This window comes from Hypanus sabinus, chromosome 7, assembly GCF_030144855.1.
Source record: "Hypanus sabinus isolate sHypSab1 chromosome 7, sHypSab1.hap1, whole genome shotgun sequence".
Lineage (NCBI taxonomy): Eukaryota > Metazoa > Chordata > Chondrichthyes > Myliobatiformes > Dasyatidae > Hypanus > Hypanus sabinus.
Window position 1 is genome coordinate 50576422 of NC_082712.1, and position 22989 is coordinate 50599410.

Here is a 22989-nt window from a genome sequence, read left to right on the forward strand (position 1 = left end):
TTGAAGTTAAATGCATTACTTTTGTCCTCTTAAACACAAAAAAATGACAGTCAATGGATGAATGCTGTTTTAACAAGAGGGTTGGTTCTACTTTACGTTAGACAGAGGAATCCCCTTGGTGCACGTAGATTAGCAGCCATTCATTTCCACCATTAGTACAAACCCTGTGGGGTCATTTTTATAAATAACAGGGTACCCAATTATTCTGCAAATGCATGCATATCACCTAGCTGCATATAACTGAGTGAGTATACTCCATAGGACTCTTCTTGCAGACATCAGTAAGGCTTCCCTTAAAGCTGGCTGTCTGAACCAGCTGAAGTACAATAGACATGCAAGTTGTCGGTACTCAATGACCATGCAACATCAGTGAACATTGTACATGGCTGCTTTCTACTGGCAACATCAGCAATTGCATGAGTGCAAGGAGCATGTTTGTTACAGTTCTGTGTGGTCACTGTCTGGCCAACATTGTGCTACTTGCGATAATTTCCCCACTAAACTGGGGGAAAATACTGGGAACTCACCCAGCATACAGGTTCCAGAGAGGCAACCACAAAAAGTCAAAGTTTGCCATACACACAAGTGCATGTGTGGACAAGTGCAATGAAAAACTTACTTGCAACAGCATCACAATCACGCATCATACAAGCAGTATTCACATGAAACTTTAACAAGAAATTATAATTAGAAAAAAATATGTATGTACAAATTTAACAAAGTGGTTAGAGGACTACAGTGATTAGTGTGAAGTCAGCTGGCTCAAGACTGGATAGTTGGACAGAAGTAATGTTCTTGAATATGCCCAACATTCAAAGTGCATGGTGATTATATTCATATACCTGCCGAACAATATTTGAGTGTCTCAATTTATCCTGCAATTAGGAATTTCATGGTCATTGATAAGTGTGGAATGTAGTGGCTTATTAGTTCTAGTAACCTACCATCAATGGTAATAGAGAACTGCAAGTGCTGGAATCTGGACCAACAATCTGCTCAGGGAGCTCACTGGGTTTGAATCAGAATCAGGTTTATTGTCACACTCTTATATGGCATGAAAGTTGTTTTGCAGCAGCAATACAGAACGAAGATAGAAAATTACTATAAACTGCAAAATAAATAAATTGCAAAAAAAAAGAATAATGATGTAGAGTTCATGGACCGTTCAGAAATCTGATGGCAGAGGGGAAGACGTTGTTCATAAAACATTGAGTTTGAGTCTTCAGACCTGGTTTATAGTTCTGAGAAGAGGACATGTCCCGGATGGTGAAGGTGATTAACGATGGATGCCATCTTCCTGAGCCACGGCCTCTTAGAGATGTAATTGATAATAGGAGGGTTGTGCTGGCTGCGTCCGCAACCCTCTACTGCCGCTTGTGACCCTGTGCATTGGAGCCTCCACACCAGGCAACCAGTCAGAATGCTTCCTGCAGAAGTTTGCAAGACTCTGGTGACATACCAAATCTTCTTAAATTCCTAATGAAGCAGAGCTGCTGGCATGTCTTCTTCATGATTGTATCAACTAGCTGGGTGCAGGACAGATGCTCTGAGATGACACCTGCAATTAAACCTTTTCACTATTGGTGTCTGTTCTTCTGAATTCCCCTTCCTGACATCCACAATCAATTTGCTGGTCTTGCTGATGTGGCTGTGACACCACTCAGTCAGCAGATCCATCCTGCATGCCCCCTGACTGCCACTGAGCAGCATCGGTGGGGGTAAAAGAACTGCCGATGAAACCTTGAGAGTAGAGAGGGCAGGGGAGTGAGAAGATCTCAATTCCTTCCCTTTCCTCTCCCCTTCCCCACAGATGTTGCTCTACCTACTATGTTCCTCCAGCAATTAGTTGTTGCTGTTACTATCAGTGACTTTGCTCTGATCTGCGATACACAATGTATTTGCCTGAAGTTCTTTGGGTCCTGGATCCATTGTGTAACTATCTATCATCCTTGTTTTTTGACTAAACTCAGGAAACATCAAACATTGTTTCCATTTCTGTGCCTTTAGGTATACCAAAATATACAATTAAGAGAGATTTTGGACAATGAATTCCAATCCAAAGTAACCCTATAGCTGTTTACATGATGAAGCCTAACAATGAAGTGAGATGCAGGTACCTCAGAATAAACTCATGGCAATTACCCAGCCTTGCATCTACAGCAGACAGAATCAATTTTCAAAACCACTTATGTATAATTCAGCAAATGCAGTTCTGTAACTGGAAATAAGTAACTACGTCTTTGTATTAAAGTTTTTGTTTTAAAAGAAATCTCCTTCATAAGTCAAAGAAGCCCTAATAAAGCCAAGTACAATAGTGAGATGAGCAGATAATGTATAAGTAAAAATCTATGTGTAATTAGAAGCAGGAGCAATGTGAAGTAGTTACCATCAAAGGCATTGAGAATTGGCAACATTTCACAGAATGGTGTATGCAACTCAATGGCTAGTTCCAAAACAATCAATAGCAGCATCAACAAAGCTCTCATTCAAAAAGGAACAAAGTAGCTTAATTGAATGCTTGATTGTTTGTAATGATTCTTTATTCACTGAACTACCACTTTGTCAGCTTTATAATTTTTGCTTGTGAGCATCATCTTATTTCCACAAGTGATGTGATCTACCTTTAGCTCTACACAAACAGAATAAGTTTATTGTCTCGCTGTCATAAAGTGACTGCACACTTGTCTACTTACTCTCAACCAGTTCATTTGCCCCTGATGTGGGATAAAATTAGAATCAGGTTTAAAATCACTGGCGTATGTCGTGAAATTTGTTGGCATGCAGCAGAATACACAGCAATACAATAACACCGCCTGTAAATTACAAAAATATATATTTATCACTTCTTACATGGACAGTGTGAATGTGCACCCATTACTGTCAAATATTACAGTAATTCTTGCACCACCAATGTGATCTTGTAAATCTTGTACATCTTATTTTTAAGGTAATTTATTTTTTATTCATTCTTCTCTACCCGTATTTGTATATCTGCACACTTGTAATGCTACTATGTCACTAATTTCCTTTGGGATCAATAAAGTATCTATCTATATAAAATTAAATTAAATAAGTAATGGAAGAGGTTAGAAAGAGGAGTGAGGTAGTGTTCATGGGTTCAATGTCCATTCAGAAATCTGATGGCAGAGGGGAAGAAGCTGCTTCTGAAACACTGAGTGTGTCTCTTCAGGCTCTTGTACCTCCTCCTTGATGGTAGCAATGAAAAGAGGACATGTTCAGAGTGAAGGGGTCCTTAATGATGGATGCTGCCTTTTTGAGGCACTGCCTCTTAAAGGTGTCCTGTATGCTGGGGAGGCTAGTGTCCTTGATGGGGCTGGCTGAGTTTACAACATTTTGCAGCTTATTTCAATCCCATGCATTAACCCTCCTTCCTAACAGATGGTGATACAGCCAGTTAGAATGCTATCCACGGTACAGTTGTAGAAATTTGTGAATGTCTTTGGTGACATCTCATATCACCTCAAACTCCTAATGAAATACATCTGCTGTTATGCCTCCTTTGTAACTGCATCAACATGTTGGGCCCTCAGAGATATTGACACCCAGGAACTTGAAATTGTTCACCCTTTCCAGTTCTGCTCTCTCAATGAGGACTAGCGTGTGTTCCCTCATCTTACCCTTTCTGAAGTTCACAATCAGCTCTTTGGTCTTACTGGTGTTGAGGGCAATGTTGTTACTGTGACACCACTCAACTAGCTGATCTGTCTTACTTCTGTACTCCCTCTCATCATCAGCTGAAATTCTGCCAACAATAGTTGTGTCATCAGCAAATTTATAGATGGCATTTAAGCTGCTAGGCAAAGTCAGGAATGTAGAAACAGTACAGCAGTGGGCTCAGCACACTTCCTTGAGGTGTGTCCATGTTGGTTATCAGCGAGATGTTATTTCTGATCCGCACAGACTGTAGTCATTTGGCGATAAAGTCAAGGGTCCAGTTGCAAAGGGAGATACAGATTTTGGAGTTTTTTCCATCAGAACTGTAGGGATAATGGAGTTAAATGCTGAGTGGTAGTCAATAAACACCAGCCTGACATACTGTAAGTATAAATATTGTCCAGGTGATCCAAGGCCGCATGAAGAGCCAATGAGATCACATCCACTGTAGACTTATTGTGGTAATATGCAAATTGCAGTGGGTCCAGATCCTTGCTTAGTTGTTTCTTGCCATAACCAACCTCTCAGAACACTTCATCACTGTAGATGAAAGTGCAACTGGAGGATAATTGTTAAGGCAGCTCACCTTGCTCTTCTTAAGCACTGGTATGATTGTTGAACTTTCATGGAAACATCAAGTTGCTTTAATTACCTCTGTAAGTTACTGGGAAATAATCTGATATTAATAACTGATTGAACAAACACTGGAAGAGCATAATTTCAAAGCAGTGCAGAAATGTCTCTGAGTTCCATTAGCAACAAGCAGGATGAACCTTAAATCAAGTTAATGAAATTGCTCAAAGTGTTATAGCGCCATGTCAAAGATGCATTGCACATCAATTAACATTACTGATTTTGATCCAGTGGCCTCTATACATAAGGAGAGATGGCAATGTGAAGAACAAGAATTTCAGGATGTACTGTCCCTGATGTTAAATAGAATTAACCACTGAACTATAGAAAGAAGCATGTGCTAGGATCAGAGAAGATGTAGAGGAACTTCACAAGAATGATCTCAGGAATAAAGGGTAATATATTTGGATTACCTGATCACTCGGGGCCTGTATTCACTGGAGTTTAGAAGAATGAGGGTGGGGGGGATTTTCATTTAAATCTAACAAATATGGAAAGGCCTGGATAGAGTGGATGTGGAGAGGAATTTTCCAATAATGGGAGACTCTATGACCAGAGGGCATAGCCTCAGAATAGAAGGATGTCCCTTTAGAACAGTGAAGAACTTTTTTCAAGCATGGTGAATCTGTGGAATTCATTGCCCCAGACAGCTGTGAAGGCCAAGTCATTAGGTATATTTAAAGTGGAGGTTGATAGGTTCTTGATTAGTAAGGGTGTTGAAGTTACAGGGAGCAGGCAGAAGAGCGTGGTTGAGAGCGAAAATAAGTCAGCCTTGATCGAATGATGGAACAGGCTCGAGGGGCCAAGTGGCCTAATTCTGTTGCTATGTCGTATGATCTTATCTGATTACATCAAGGCTTGGGATGGCAACCTCTCTACCTATGACCATAAAAAATTGCAGAAAATTATATACACTGCTCAGCACATTACAGAAACCAGCTTCCCCTCCATTATCTCTGTTCACACTTCTTTCTGCCAGGGTAATGCAACTATGAACAGTCCCTTAGTACTACAATAAGCTGGGCTCTTGACCTCACTCACAATCTACCTCACCTGACTATCTGCAGTGTACTTCCTCTATTTTATTTTGCATTGTTTTGGACTTAGCTTTTTCTACCTCAGATTATTGTAATGAATTGATCTGCATGAACAGTATGTGCATCAACATTTTAACAGGTCTTTGATACATGTGACAATAATGAACCAATTTTAACAATTTTTACCATGATTCTGAGCGGCATAAATAAGGTAAGTGGCCAAAATATTTTTCCCAGGAGAAAATGTCAAATACCAGAGGACTCGCCAGAGGAGATATGTTGGGCAAAGATTTTTTAATAGAGTGTTATCTGGCTAGAATGGGCTGCCAGATGTAGTGCTGGAAACAGAAAAGATAGTGGCATTGGCTTTCAGAGACACAAGATGATGCAGTGAACAGAGGGATTATAGACCCAGTCCTGACGAAGGGTCTCGGCCCGAAACGTCGACAGCGCTTCTCCCTATAGATGCTGCCTAGCCTGCTGTGTTCTACCAGCATTTTGTGTGTGTTGATTATAGATCATGTTCAGTTAGATGAGATTTAGTTCAATTTGGCACCATGATGGGCGCTTACATCATGGGCTGAACCACCTGTTTCTCTGCTGTGTTCAATGTCCTGTTTATCACTTTCCTGTATGTCCACTCTCCTCCTACCCAGATCTTTGGGCTCAGAGCTTGCCAAAAAAAAGTGACACAACGGGCTTTTAACATTGTAAACTAGAAAGTTGTTTGTTATGTCTTTCCACTCGTTGTGAAAACAGAGTTCAACACCTCTTGTTGAATGCCGGTTGTACAATGCAGTCTTGGGGTAGCTGTTGCTTTGCTCACGCTTGAGTGCGCGGTGGTGGGTGCCGATACTTTTTTTTGCCAGTGGGGGGAGGGGGGATTGACATTAAATTGTACAGTTGAATCTTTTTTTGATCATTGGGAATCATGTGGTCCGCTATTCCAGGGAATGTTTGAATCATTACCTTATCATGCATCCTTAGTTTACATACAAATTCAATTTTACCACCTTCCTATTGGCCTTGACTCTGCAAAACAACAATAATGAGGTTTTGGAAAATTCTATTGGAAATGTTATTACATTTTATCTTTGCTTTGACATTGAAAAGTGCTGTTAGCAGCATAAACACAACTCGATTTATCCAGTAACAGGCTGCACATCAACACTGACAATCATTTTTTATCAATACATTGTAATGTTCAGGAACACCAATTCAATTGAACTTTGTTAAATTACTCTCTTTTGTCCCTGATGAAATTGTGAACAGAAATACAGTGGATTCTGGTTAATTGGGCCATCAGTTAATCTGGGCAGTCGTTTACTTGGGACTACACTTAAAGAACAAAAACTGAGAAAATTGCTGGGATTCTCTTTATTCCTTTGAGACAGTATGCCACTTAATTGGGACAGGAGACTGTTAAGAAGTTTCACACTAACATCAGGAGTGTGAACTTATGTGGCTGTTAGGCTCGACACCATGCTTAGACAAAAAGTTTGTAAATAGCTTCAGTTTTGTGTGTGTTTGTGTTCAAAAACCAGTGATTTTTGTCACTGATAATTGGCAAGAAATAAGCAATAAGACAATTCAGAATTGTTCTGCTCACTGCAGTTTCAAGCATTCAGGCTTAGAAATGCCAGAATTGACCGGGTGTGAAAATTAAATGATTTTACTACTTCAACAAGTTAGCAACTATGAAGAATCTGAAGGTATTGACAATCATCTTGAATATTAGTTTTTGTCCCCACCAGACATTCAGCTCTCACCTGTGGCTCCAGGTAGCTGTTTGCATGTGACAGCAACCACACTGTGGTACACTGCTTTAACAGGTGGGCTAAACCAGATCCAGCAGAGCTAGCGGCCTCATAGCCCAGTGAGATAGCAACATGCCTGTCCTAGCATGCAAAGTCAGATCTGGTGGACTGGGTAGAGAGATCCTCAGAGATACCCAACGGCCAGAAAGGCAGTTCTACAAAGGTACGTGGAGAGCTAAGGGCATGATGAGGCACAGAAGCAGTCATGGCCATTCACTGCAACCAGGGAAGACCCCAGTCATGACGTCTACTCATCCCACTGGACCCAGACTTCTGAGGAAACTGCCCCAGTGCACTGGCTTTTCCACTTTTAAAAACTCTGCCACACAGGATTCCTGTTATCATCAGAATCGACAGACAACCACCAGTAGTACTGGTAATGTTATAATTTGGCCTGTATTTCATTTAAATGCATAACTTGTTACTCAGTTAAACATGTTTGTCTTTTTTTCCCCTACCATTTTAACTATTTCCATGGTTAATTGGGGCAGCCACTTAACTGGGCCAAAATGTATTGGTCCTCATGTGTCGCAATTAACCAGAATCCACTGTACAGCCGTAAGTATTGTGCTTTTCACAATGAGGTTACTATGGCAATTGATTAGGACAAATCTGTTACATTTTACTTTTAAATGTCCCTGAATTCTAAGAGAAAGTTCCAGCATCTGGCGGCACAAGTTTAACAGTTAAAGTTTGGAGTAGAAGTGATAGGGAGGTAGAACCTTCCTAAAAGGCTGTTATGTTTCTGATCCTCTTTATTGATCTAACAACTTTGTTCCTAAAGGCAGATCATAAAGTTCTTTTTCTCTCCAGCTGATATGGCTGATCCTGGTGGCAGTAACAATAAGAATATTCCAATTGATTTTGCGGGCTTAAAATAACAATCAACAAAATCTTGTACAAAACTAGGTCAAGAAAACAAATGGTAAATGCAAAGCAGAAAATGCTGAAAAGAAAAGATCTTAACTAATGGTTCAGATCTGCAATAGGATTCTGACAGTCTTGGCCCTGAAATGTTCACTGTTTCTCTCACCACGGATGCTGACAGTAATCTTTATTTTTATTTCTGAATTCTATCATCTGCCCTTATATGTGATTTTGAAACAATTCATTAAATTGACTCCAGGAGACAGTCATACAAGGGATATTGTGAGGAGGTTGAAAGTCAATGCTTCTCTTTCTTTCAAATTATGCCACAGAGATTTCATCAGCCTATTTCCCAAAACAGTAAAATGCCAGGCTGGGTAATGACTTTTGTTCTCCAGAAATGTGCAATCTTATGGAAATAGAAGATCTCTGACAAACACTGTAATGGGCTACAATCTGAATTCATGTTACATTTAACTTACAGCATTTTAAACTGCTCATTAGTGTTCATGTATAAAGACTAATGCATTATTTGCCATATACAAAAACCAAAAGATGTACTCCCTCTTACTGTGGGAGATAATACAGAAAGATCCATCTGTTTTCCATTGTACTTTCCTGAACATTTAACACTCCCCATCCATTAAATTTTTGTCAATGCTTCCTGCAATGAAAGCATCCATTTCCGTTCCTGAGGTATTTATAATCCTACCAGCTCCTGATAACGTACTGGTTTGCTTAAGCAAAAGCAATGAGACCAGTAGCATCTACAGTAGCTGGGTCAATTTTGGTAGCCAATTCAGAAAGTAAATCCCTAAAAACTGACAAAATAATGTCTTTGTGCACTTAAACAACTACTTCTCATTTGACGTTCCTAGATGTACTTCTACATGCGTATGATATGCAAGTCTTTGCAAAAATGTATCTGCCATCTTTAATTAAACATCTCTTATTGATGTTAGAATTAATCTTTCTTTATTATTAACCAGCAGTGGGAAAGCTGACTGAAATAAAAATTAATCAAAACATAGCCTTTCATTCACTTCCTTAAGCCAACAAATAAAACAACTGGGAGTATTCTTTGACAAGCCTGACCTTTCAATACCTTTGTCCCCAAATGCTGACAAATATGATTAAACTGGATTATTATTAGTTCAATGTAGGAAAATAGGAAATGTTTGCTGAGAAGTTTAATGCAAAAACATAGGCCATTTGGCTGTATGTAGAAAACCTTTGCTGTTTACTTTAAAGAAATAGCTTTATTGACATGGTAAGTGACTCTTGACTGGAGAGCTGTGTGCCACTGCAAGCTCATGCCCCTCATGTTGCTATTAAAATCCAACCACTTCTGCTGTGTGCAACTCCAAAAAAATAACCTCATCTCCACAGGTCCAAATGGGTTTTCAACCAACATCAATCACACTGATCATTCCTCTTATATAGCACCTACAAATTTGCTGATGTCAACAATCCGGACCATAAACCTTTTAAGCTACATCAGTTTTGCAGAGGAGAGGTGATTGTGGTACTCATGTGGTGAGTTAATTAAAAGCTGTCAACAAATGTGCAATCTCCTTGCATGGATTCTAACTAGCCCTGTCCCATTGTTCATAGCTCCCCAGGTTGTCAGATCAACTTAATGGATTTTAAATGCCTCAGACATCAAGGCATTGAAAAACTATTAAAATTGAACCCTCAACACACTTTCAAAAGGAAAACATGAACTTAACTTATAAATAATGAAACAAAATCAAATTAACACTAAAACAAATGAGTCCAACTTTTGTCTTTATTTCTTTGTAAGAGCCCTACAATCTTCATTGCAATATACATGGTCTTATAGCCTGTGATGTGACGAATCTGGTCTAAAATTATAGCCTGTGCTGCTTGCTCCCATTGCCAGAGCAACCAATCAATCCCTGTATGAAAGTGCATGACCTTTTCCCAATTAAAAAGGTTTGAAATCATTGGCAACTACCAACAAAATCTGGGCCAATGAAATATTGACCTCATTGAATCAAAATTTCTCCAAATTAAACAAAACAGTGGGGTTTGGCACCTCGTAAAAGAGCAAACTTCTGGATAAACTGATTAAATGTTTCATTTTATTATTGTAATTAACTTGAGCAATTAAATTAATTATTTGGTTGGGACTGCGACTGATGCTGGGGTTTAAATGTGCAACAAGTGCAGCTTCAGCAGCTTTGCTTTTCTGTCCAACACACACTCCACAGTGTGAAGCAACACCCAACCTGCTTCGCAAAAAGAGGGAGATCGCACTGCTGACACCCTTCTTTACATCAAAGCCGTGGAAACTGTGAGCAGTTTCAAACTCCTGGGAGTGCACACTTTACACAACCTCTCCTGGTCCGAGAAAATATTAGACACAATCAGGAAAGCTCACCAAGACCTCTACTTTCCGAGGAGGCTTAAGAGAGCTGGACTGTGCAAATCTATACTCACCTCATTCTACAGATGTGTGGCAGAGAGCATCCTAACAAACTGCCGCACCACATGGAACGGAAACTGCACTGCGGTGGACAGGACGTCTTGACAATGGGGAGGCAAAACTGTCCAATACATCACCAGCATTCGCCTATCTGCCACCAAAGACATATATACAGAAAGACACTGGAATATAGTGTATGTGTATGGAGGGAAGTATATGATCATGCACTTTGGTAGAAGGAATAATGGTGTAGACTATGTTCTAAATTGAGAGCAAATTCAGAAATCAGAGGTGCAACGTGACCTGGGAGCCAACACGCAGGATTCCGTAAAGGTTAACTTGCAGAATGAGTCAGAAGTAAGGAAGGCAAATGCAATGCTAGCATTCATTTCCAGACCTCTAGAATGCAATACTGAGTCTTTCTAAGGCATTGGTCAGACCACACTTGTGCACTGAAAGCAGTTTTGGGCCCTGTATCTAAGAAAAGACGTTCTAGCATGGGAAAGGTTCTGGAGGAGGTGTATGAGAATGATCCTGGGAGTGAAGAGGTTAATGTTTGAGGACCAGTTGTTGGCTTTGTCCTGTGCTTGTTAGTGCTTAAAAGAATAAGTGGAGATCTCACTGAAAACTGCTGAATACTGAAAGGCCTAGAAAGGGTGGATGTGGGGACAATATTTCCAATAGTGAGAGAGTCTAGAACCAGAGGGCACTAGAATAGAAGACTATTTCTTTAGTTCAGAGTAAGGAAGATTTCTATAGAAAGAAGGTAGTGAATCTGTGCAATTCATTGCAACAGATGGCCATGGAGACCAAGTCATTGGGCATATTTATAGCGGAGTTTGATGGGTTCTTGATTCAAAAGTTACAGGAAGAAAGCAAGTAAATTAGGATGAGATTGAAAATAAGTCTGAAATGATTTGATGGTGGAGCAGACTTGATGGGCCAAATGGCTTAATCCTTACATCCCTATACCTTACGTTTCTCTAGTGAATGCTGTTTATGTGATGCTATGTGATTCTGTTCCAAATATTCTTTTGTTGTACCTTTTCATACATGTGTGTATGACAAAAAATAAACTCGAAAGTAGATCTGAAATGTCTCATCAGCTTGGCTAACAATAAACCCCACTACAAAAATCAAAATTGAAATATGTTCAATTTTGTATCTAAAAAGCAGATTTTTGATTCCGAACTAAAGACATCATGCTTTCCGAAAATCACCATATAAATTTAACCATATTACTTTTTAAATGCTGTTGTGCCTGTGTATAGTGGAAAAAATGCATATGCATTGGTTAGGCTGATTATCTTCTGCTAATAAGCACTAAGCACCTTGTTGTGGGAGTGCTACATGGCAGGGATTCACATAATCATCATTAGCTTTCTCAGCAGTGCATTGCCACCCAGTAGTGCATTTCCAGGTAAATGAGCCAACCCGTGAAGCTGAATCTGGTGACCAGCCTATGTACTTCAAACTGACTTTGAACTGAGACCCTTGAAAGTCACGATGCAACATGAAATTGATAAGTCTACAGTTGCAGAATTGCTTCGAGCCCTGCTATCTTCGTGGTTGAACAGCTTTGATTCAAATATAATGCCAGGAAGGCTTCACTTCCAGAGCTATCAATTACCATCCTGTATTGTGTTTCAGATGACTTCATGGATCCTCATCTAATATGCTCCTTTGCAAGAACCTGAATCTAAGAATACAAAAGACTATCTCCAGTCAAAAAATAAAGAGTTATCTACACACCAAAGTGGAAGTGGCTCACAGGTCCATTATAAATGAAAAGACTGATATTTGGCAAGTTTTGTTTTTGCAGTGTACACTTGTCATCATAAATTCTCCATGTAAGTTCTAAAATATCAAAGACATATTTCTTAAATTTTGAAAGCCATTGCGTTTTATTTAAACACCTATTAAAAGATCAAAATAATGACTGATATTAAATAGTGACTTCATCTTTCTGATAAAAGATAAAATCTGAAAAAAAGTACAAATCCTTGAGCAAATTTAAAAATATGAATGCTGACGTTCAGCAAATTGCAGTTCATCCATCTTAAGTTATCCCAATAACAATATCTAAATTATCTTGCACCGCAAGAAGTACTGGAGGAGGTCACTGGGCCAGGCAGCATCTATGGAGAGAAATGGATAGTTGACATTTTAAGTTGAGATGAAGTTTCTTGATGCAAAACACTGACTGGCTATTTCTCTCCACAGATGCTGGCTGACTCACAGAGATCTTCTTTGTGTTGCTCCAGAGTCCAGCACCTGCAGTCCCATGTGCCTCCATCTAAATTCTCTCCAAAGACTGCAAAGGCATTTTGTGTCTGTAACATTCATAGAAAGGCCACTCTACTTGACCATCACTCTGACTGAACAGGGAAGTTCAATGGAATTAGTCTCCAAAAACAGGATGAAACTACATCAATCTGAGTCATTATTCTCTATTTCTGATTCATTTAGGGGAGCCGAGCACACCTCTAACTGTACTGAAAAAAGTGGTAGAGATTGAATATCTTCAGCCACTGCAGTCTTCCTAGTTAAAATAATCCCGGTCCTATGCAAACCTTTTATTTCCAGAAATTAGATTCAGTGAATGGACTGTAATATACACTCAGTAGCCACTTTATTCAATACTGCCTATACCTAATAAAGTAGCCACTGAGTGTATATTCTTGGTCTTCTGCTGCTGTAGCCCTTCCACTTCAAGGTTCAACGTATTGTCCAGTCAGAGATGCTCTTGGCACACCACTGTTGTAATGTGTAGTTACTTGAGTTATTGTCACCTTCCCATCAGCTTAAACCAGTCTAACCATCTCTCCTCTGATTTTTCTCATTGCTCACTGAATATCTATTGTTTTTCACACCACTCTCTTTAAACCCTGGAAAATCTTATGTGTGAAAATCCCAGCAATCAGCAGTTGCTGATATACTCGAGCCAAGCCATATCACATCAACAATTATTCCACAGTCAAATTCCTTTCCTATTCTGACATTTGGGTTGAACAACTGAACCTCTTGACCATGTCAGTATGCTTTTATGCACTGAGTTGCTGCCACATGATTGGCTAATTAGATGTTTGCATTAATGAGCAGGTGGGTGTACCCAAAAATGTGGCCACTGAGTGTATTTTCTGCTCAGCATGAGCGTGCTACATGGAGAGGAACCTGTAGTTGCATAAAGGGGAATGCATCGGCATTGACGTACGCTGCAACTCAACACACAATTCAGAAGCTGCAATGTTTAGCCAAACTAACTAGAAAAGTTGATGATCCAGCAACTCCAGCAAAGGACAGAGGAAAGGATGAGCAAAAAGGGAAATGAAAATTCAGTAACACCAGGAAGACAGGGTGGGGAGTTGAAATTGACAACAGAATTGAAAGCAACTGGGGTTTAAATTGAAGTACTAATCAGAAGACTGGCTGCAGTGCAGTGTCCTTCATAATTGACATTTGATTCAAATATCACTGAGCACAAAGACCTAAGCTGATATATAAATGCAATACAAAGGAGCACTTGTCCTATCAGAGATGTCATCTTTCAGACAAGAAGATCAACTTACAGCCAATGTTTATTCCTTAATATCAAGACTATGAGGGAAGCTGGCTGAGTAATTTCACATTGCTGTATATGAGGGTTGGCTGTGTGCATTCCAACTGTGACTGCATGACTTCATACATACTGTGGTCACAAGAGAAGTGAGGGTAGAGTTTCTTGTGGTCAGTGGCTAACCTCCTCATAACCTAAGGCCATCAACTGCAAGACACATTTGAATGTGACTAAATACACCACTTGCCTGAGCAAGTGCAGTTCCAACAACATCTATGTCAAGACAGCCAAAATGTTTAGTGCACCATCCTGAATGTTCATTTCCCTACCACTGGCAAAGCGTGTGCCATTTACTAAATGCACTGCAGTTACAAGCTCAGGACAGCAATGCCCAATACTGAGACCAGGCTAACGGGGGCGGAAGATCTCCAGCCCTCAAAGTTACCCTCAAAGTCACACGCCACCCTGATTTAGAAATACATCTTCACTGGGTCTGAATCCTGCAACTTCTTCTCAACAACACTGTGGGAGATGTTTCATCAGGAAATCTGCAGCTGCCTAAGGAGGCAATCACCACCCAACAGCAAATAATTCATGCTGGACTTACCAACGATGCCCATATCCCAAAATAGAATCTAAAAGTTCATTCAAAAATACTTTATTAACTCTAAAGGAGTTTTGAAAATGCTACAATTATAATATTTTATTTCTATTATTTTCATACCTGCAGAACCTGATGATATTAGGGGGCGGGGGGAAGAGTTGGAAATTGAATGAGATAAATATCACATCTGATATATTGAGTAAAAAATAACTATAATTATTTATTTCAGTTTTCGGTCTAATACAGTACATCAAGGTCAGAGGTGCACGTTCTAATCCTATTTCTGCCAGGTCCATCACAAGACAAACATTAGTTAATTCCCTGGATTCATCAACTCTGAATTATTGTCTCCACCAATACTTATACCTAACTTCCACAAACTCCACCATGCCCTCAGACATTTAATACTGTGGCAAAGTTCACACCCATGTCTCATGGCTATTACATAGCAACAGCCCTTGCCCTCTTCCACATGAACTGAAAGATGTCATAGTCAGTCAATCCTTCAATGATCTCCTGAGGTGCAAGCAGAATGGGCTGCATTCTACAACTGGGTAGTGTGATGACGTGTTCTGTCCATGCATTAGGGTTTGGATAATCTAGCATCTTTCATTTGTGGAGCAGATGGTAAATTATGCCTGACTCCTGTGGATCCTGTTGAAGGCTGTCCCCTGCCTTCAAGGAAGGTCAAAGCCTGGGAGTTCTTTTGATCTGTGGTACAATGTGTGTTCCCTGCACTGGAAAAGTTGCACACTAATACATCTTTTGTGCAGGTCTGTGCTGTGTACAGAAGTTGGCTGCAATTTTCCCAGAATGACTGGGGTAATTTCAAAAACTAACAAATTTTCATCGTGGAAAAGAATCTAACCAAGAAGGCAGTTAATAATCACTTTAAATAAAACAATTAGAGATTGCTTTCAGCTTCTAAATGTGCTAAAACATTATAATGTTGATGTAATGTTTCTTTGCTCCACACAATTCAAGTAGATGCTCAACGCCCACATGCTAACACCCTTTTCCACAGCCTACTAAAATTAATAATACCAATTTCATGCCAAATACTTGCAAGTCAGTAATTGGTTTGTTATTTTCACATGTACCAGATTATCAATGAATGCTTTTATTAGCATGCCATCTATACAGATCAGACAGACTCAATCTGCAAAGCTTCAGGTTTCTCTCTCCACAGATGCTGTCTGATCCAATGAGTATTTTTTAGTATTTTTTTGTTTGTTTGTCAGAATCCCAGCACTCTAAATGTCTTGTCGTAAACGTTAACTGCTTTTTATTTCAAATATCTTTACAAATTATGGTAGTCTGTACAAATACAATGCACTACTTTTGCAAAGATTTGAAAATATTAGACTGATTCTGAAAGGACAGTGGATAATGCAAAAGACCCCCAGATGTGCACAACATTAAGTTCATCTCTTGTGTAATCCATATTCATACCCTGTCTTGGTCTCTCCCCATAGCTTTATCTTCAGATGTTTGCCTGCTTTGGTTAATATTAATAGTGTATTCAGCCCTCAGTATAAATAAAGGACAAATCAAGAAAACCCTCTCAAAAATGCAAACAGATCTCTAAATGCATTGATCACTGAATCAACAAGCCTGTTTGTCTTTAGTACATGTTTCATTAGTTTAAAAGTTAATTGGTTTGCTGATTCCTGCATTAAATTCTATACTTATGGATCTATAATGTACTTGGGATTAAATTATTGGTCAACCAACTTGTTAAATCTTTTCTGTAGTTATAATATTTTTCCTAAAATTCTGCATATTCTATGTTTAAGACATATTGCAGAGATTGTAGAAAACAATCAAGATACGTAATATCACTGAAATAGTGTTGCTGAAGTCACTGTTTCAGGACCTTTGGGGCAAAGTGAGTTACTGATTTCTGCAAGCTTAAAATACCACACTGCCATAAATCATACCTTTCAAAGCCATAGTTTTCTCAATTTTAATCACAAGTCATTAAATTATGGAGATAAACTGGCAGACTTGTGGGGGTTTTATTGCCAGAGGAGAAATTTCAGGTTCAAATCTTGAGGTCAAAACTTCAGAACAATATTCAATTTTTATTTTAATTGTAAGACATTAATCTTTATTTCCCATGTTAAATCTATTTAATTATTTTTTAACCATTTTCTTCACTTGTTCTTAAATAACTGTTATTATTTTACCAGGACAAGAACTTTTGTACCATTCTGTTTATTAAAAATATACTTCTGCTTCAGGTTAAGAAAAGTCTTAATTTGATAATCCTTATTCTTTTCATATCTTCTTATGTCTCTCATTTCAAACCCTATCATTTTTCCCATCATGCAAAGAGCTCACACTCCTCTATTTTAAGTTCCTGAATATCATTCTTAATCTCTTCCCAAAAGGTAACCTTTCTTTCAGATGCATAGGTGCTAAGTTCTGCAATCCCAACACCAACCCCTTCAAATGCTCTGCTCTTTTTAAGATGTTTCCTCACACTCACCTGTTTGTCCAAGATGTTCTCATAGCCCCTCATTGCTCTATGTCAAATAGTGCATGATAACACCTCCTGAGAAATGTCTTTGAAACTTGTAACAACACGGAAAGCATTACATAAATGCCTGTTGATGTTGCAGAAAGGCTTCTGTTTTGTAATGTAACAATACAACATTGTAAGAGTGACATTCAGAAAGGCCACACCCACTAAATTAAATCACTCAATAACACTGATGCAGTGCCTCAGTACAGCCTACAATTGGCAGTAAAACAGAAAGAGCATATTGTTTTCTGAATAGCCCATTTTAAAACAGATACCAAATAATGCATTTTTCCTTTTGTTGCTACAAAACATATATGTATAATTTAGCTGCAGCAATATATATAATCCAATCCACTGCAAAGTTCAATGCAAACCTTCTGCAAATCTTTGCAGTGCATTTTGAGAAAACATCACAGCAGTTCTATTGATTTGCGTTGCTTGAAGGGTTCTGCTTCACCAAGGATAGCCCCCTTATTAACCCATAACAATCACACTGATTTGTATGATCTGGGTACACCAAGATGCACTTTTTTCAATGAATGATCTGCAACCCATCAAAGCCACACCCAATTGACCTCCGCTGATATGCGATTACCATGGCAGATTTTCAGCAAAATGTTACTAAATTTATATTCTTAATGTCAATTGCATTAGGCTATCGTGGGCAACCTATGAGTGGAGTCAGAAGGTATGGGCGAGACCCTGAATGAATACTTTTCATTGGTGATCACAGAAGAAACCAGTGAAAGGGTTGGGAAAGTCTAATGCAGGAGATTCCAACAGACAAAGTTGATACTCAATGTATTGGCAGGCTTAAAGGTGAATAAGTCTCCAGCACCACGTGAGATTTATCACAGGATGCTATGGCAAGCAAGAGAAGAGATTGCCAGGCCTCTGGGTAAGATTTTTAAGTGAACTACCAAATAACTGGAAGGCAACAAAAGTAGTCCCTTGTTTTTTTTGAAGAGCAGCAGGGAAAAGTCTAGTGACCAAAAGTCTTCAGCCTAACACTAGCGGCAAGGAAGAATAATTCTGAGTGAGCCACTTAGAAAGGAGACGTCTAATCAGAGACATCCAAGCCAGCTTTGTCAAGTGAAGACCCTGTCTGACAAATATAGCTGAATTCTTTAAAGAACTAACTAAATGTATCAATGGGTTGATGAAACTTACATGGACTTTATTAAAGTCTTTATCAAATACTATACGGTATTGAATTATGTTGTTTATAATGCATTTGAGTGACTTGGATGTGAAAGGCATGATCAATATGTTTGTGGGTGACATGGAAATTGGCAGAGTAGTTGACAATGTCAAGGCAGTCCTGGCCTGAAAGAGATACTGATGTTTTGTTGAAATGGGATGAGAAATGGCAAGAGGTGCTGTATTTCTGAAAGTACTAATGAGACAAGGCCATACACTATGACTAGAAGGGACTTGAGAAGCACTAAGGAATAGAAGGATCTTGAAATATATCCACAGATCTTTGACAGGTAAATAAAACGTTTAGGAAGACATATGAGGTACTAGTTGTCACACACACAAAATGCTTGAGTAACCCAGCAGGCCAGGCAGCATCTGTGGATAAGAGAACAGTCGACATTTCGGGCCAACCCTTCAGCAGGACTGGAGAGAAAAAGATCATCTTTTTTTCTCCAGTCCTGCTGAAGGGTGTCATCTGCCAGCATCTGCAGAGTTTCTCTGTGACATACTAGTTAAACCTAAGACACAGGCACAGAATTAGGCCTTCTGGCCCATCGAGTCTGCTCCACCATTCAATCATGGCTGATCCTTTTTTCTATCTCCTCCTCCGCCTCAGTTCCTGGCCTTCTCCCTGTAACCTTTGATGCCATGTCCAATCAAGAACCTATCAATCTCTGCCTTAAATACACCCAAAAACCTGGCCACAACAGCTGCACGTGACAACAAATTCCACAAATTCACCACCCCCTGGCTAAAGAAATTTCTCCACATCTTTGTTTTACATGAGGCTGTAGCCTCTTGTCCTAAACTCTCACACGATAGAAAACATGCTTACCACATCTACTGTGTCCAGGCTTTTCAACATTCAAAAGTTTTCAATGAGATCCTCCCTCATCCTTCTAAATTCCAGCGAGTGCAGACCCAGAGCCATCAAACGTTCCTTGTATGATAACCCTTTCATTCCTGGAATGATCTTTGTGAATGTCTTCTGGACCCTCTCCAAAGCCAGCACACCTTTTCTAAGATGAGGAGCCCAAAACTGTTCATAATTCTCAAGGTCTCACCAGTGCCTTATAAAGCATCACATCCTTTCTCATGTATTCTAGACCTCTTGAAATGAATGCTAACATGGCATTTGCCTTCCTCGCCACCGACTCAACCTGCAAATTAACCTTCAGGGTGTTCTCCACAGGACTTCCAAGTCTCTTTGCATCTCAGATTCCTGGATTCTCTCCACATTCAGAAAATAGTCTGTACATTTATTTCTACTACAAAAGTGCATGACCATGCATTTACCGACATCGTATTTCATTTGCCATTTTCTTGCCCATTCTCCTAATCTGTTTAGGTGCTTCTGGATTCTACCTGTATCCTCAACACTACCTGCCTCTCCACCAATCTTTGCAACATCTGCCAATTTGGCAACAAAGCCATCTATTCCATCATCAAAATCATTTATATACAGCTTAAAAGAAGTAGTCCCAGCACTGACCCCTGTGGAACACCACGAGTCACTAGCAGCCAACCAGAAAAGGATCCTTTTATTCCCAATCACTGCCTCCTACCAACCAGCCGATGCTCTAACCATGTTAGTAACTTTCCTGTGATACCACAGGAACTCAACTTGGTAAGCAACCTCATGTGTGGCACCTTGTCAAAGGCTTTCTGAAAGTCCAAATATGCAACATATACTGCATCCCCTTTATCTATCCTACTTGTAATCCCCTCAAAGCATTCCAACAGGTTCGTCAGGCAGGATTATCATGCTGACTTTGTTCCATCTTGTCCTGTGTTACCAAGTTCTCCATCACCTCATCCTTAACAATTGACTCCAACATCTTTCCTACCACTGTGGTCAGGCTGACTGCTCTATAATTTCCTTTCTGCTGCCTCCCTCCTTTCTTAAAGAGTGGAATAACTTTTGGAATTTTCCAGTTGTCACCATGCCAGAGTCCAATGATTTTTGAAAGATCTTTTTTAATGCCACCACAATCTCTATCATTACCTCTTTCAGAACCTAGGGTGCTGTTCATCTGGTCTGGGTGACTTATGTATCTTTAGGTCTTTCAGCTTGTTATCAGTCGGGGCAGCAAATGCAAAAATAAGGATGGCTAGTTTGGACTTTATAAAGATTTGGCCAGACCTCAGCTGGAGTACTGCACGTAGTTCTGCTCATCGCACCATGTGAAGGATGTGATCGCACTGGAGAGTGTGCAGGGGAGAACCACTAGGGCGTCGACAGGGATGAAGCATTCAGTTATGAGAAGAGACTAGAGAAGCTAGGTCTGGTCCTCCCAGACCGGAGGAGGTTAAGACAAAACATGATCGAGGTACATCAAATTATGATGGTATAGGCAGGGTAGGCTACAGGAGATTTTGATAAAACTGAAGAATGTAGATTTAGAGTAAAAGAGGCAAGACATTTAAAGAGGGCAATGAGAGAGGCTTTCTTCATCGAGAGCGTGGACATACCTATAATGCACTACCCAGGAGAGAGGATGGATCTGTATGATTGAGCACATGCAAGAAGAGTCTAGATGAATACTGAGTCACTTAGATATCGAAGGCTGTGATGAATACTGAGTCACTTAGATATCGAAGGCTGTGGACCGACTGCGGTGATGCAAGTAATATCGAGGCTGCCCAATGTTGGTATGGACAGGTTGGGCTGAATGGCCTGTTTCCATGCTGTTCAATTCTGCGATTCTAATCTTAGTTCAACAGCCTCATACAGACAAGTTAATCCTCAAGGTAGGTTGTAGTTTTTCCCAATTGACTTTTTATCCCAGCAAAGATCACTTGTAATCGGGATAAAATTAAGGCTGGACAACTTCAATTAAACTCTAAGCTTTCAGTTAGTGTTGATCTATCATATATTTTAAAAAATCAGCACATTTGGCTGAAATTCTGTGGCTGTGACCACATATGACTTGACAAAACAATAAATATTACTCAGAGAAGCACATACAGAAACTGCAGTTTGATTCTTTGTAGGAAAAAACTTCCAAATACCAACTATTTTTGACTAACAATAAACATATGTTCACTTTATGTTAGATTTGATGGTGAATTTTGTCCTGCAGCCATCAAATTCAACCCATTTTATAAGTATCAGAGGGAAAGTGGCATCTCTGCTGTTGGAAAGTGTTTTACACTCAAGAGTTAACGTCAGGACCAGAATGCAACACAACCACAATATTAATTATTTGTTTCTCATATCAGTCTGATTATAAAAGGAGGAGGGGAGGGGGAACAATCAAATATATATATTTCTCAAGAAGCACCTTAACTGTGATTGTAGCTATTGCTCCTTACTCTATTTTGTGCTCTTTTAATGTGGAATGTAGCACAGGGAGAAGAGGTAAAACCACAACAAACACCCAGGAGGTTGAAGCACCAGACCACAATGTAAACATAATGACAAGTCATCTAATGTAAGTTCCAAACTGGGGCTCGTCCTACAAGATATTACCACACATAAGAAGGCTTTTGAGAAAGAACAAATGCCCGTGCAATAGACTCGCCTGTACATAATCAGATCCATGGGGTCATTCAGAACAAATCAAACTGGAAATGATAGTCAGCAGTTGAGAGTACAGAGTGGCAATAACCGGCATATCTGTCATCAGACAATCACCCAATAGGGTACTGCTGAGGAGCTGGTTCATGTTTCCCTTCAGATGTGGCAGAATTGACATGGGGGTTGGGTGGAGGGGCCATGAGCCAAAGCTCAGCGGCTCAGTCAGGAACAGGGAGTATCAGAAATTTTGGACGTGGTGGTGAGGAAGGGGTGCCAGGTGATTAGAGATCTGAGAATATTTGCACCAGTGGAGAACAGACCCAACCCCCTTTGGCCCACCATGCCCATGCTGACCATTTTGCCCATCTACACTCACCCCATTTGCCCACATCAAGTCCTTCTTTCATGCCTATTCAAGAGCCTGTCCAAATGTCTGTCAAATGTAGAGATGGTATCAGACTCCATGATCTCCTCCGGAAGCAAGTACCAGACATCAATTGGCCAGTTTCCCTCAGATCACCTTTGAAACTCTTCCCTCTCACCCTAAAACTATGGCCTCAGTTTGTTTCAGATATTCCAACCAGATTCTAACTATCTGTCCTCTCTATACTTAACATTATTTTATGCAGCTCTATCAGTTCACCCCTCAATCCCCTTTGCTCCAGGGAAAAGAAGCCCTGCCGAACCAAACTTTCCCTGTAACTGAAGGCCTTCAATCCTGGCAACAGCTTGACAAATCTTCTCTGCACTCTTTCCAGTACAAGAACGAGGTAGCCAAGACTGCCCTCAGGAGCCTAAGTGTGTTCTAACCAGTGTTTGGAAGGAATTGGAGGTTGGGTCCTTCTTCTAGATAGGAGTGGGGAAATAGGGAGTTGATGGCAGTACAATTAGCCATGGGACATGTGAGGTGTGCTAAGATCGGAGCAAACAAATAGTCAAGGTGTTGCAAGCTGTGTGGTAGGGTTGTAAGGAGGACTTGCGGGGGTGGAGGAGGCAAGTAGCAAACATGGACTTGGTATCATTTGTGGGGATCCCTAAGGATAGAGGGGTAAGTAATGGTATATATCACAGTTCCGGGGTAAGTAATGGTATATATCATCGTTC

General features: G+C 39.9%; 1 protein-coding gene across 4 annotated transcripts in view; it reads right to left on the reverse strand.

Moving 5' to 3' along the window:
• The window catches only part of LOC132396773 (receptor-type tyrosine-protein phosphatase delta), a 635525-nt gene that overhangs the window by 475236 nt on the left and 137300 nt on the right, over positions 1–22989 (reverse strand). The gene's annotated exons all lie outside the window — the stretch shown is intronic.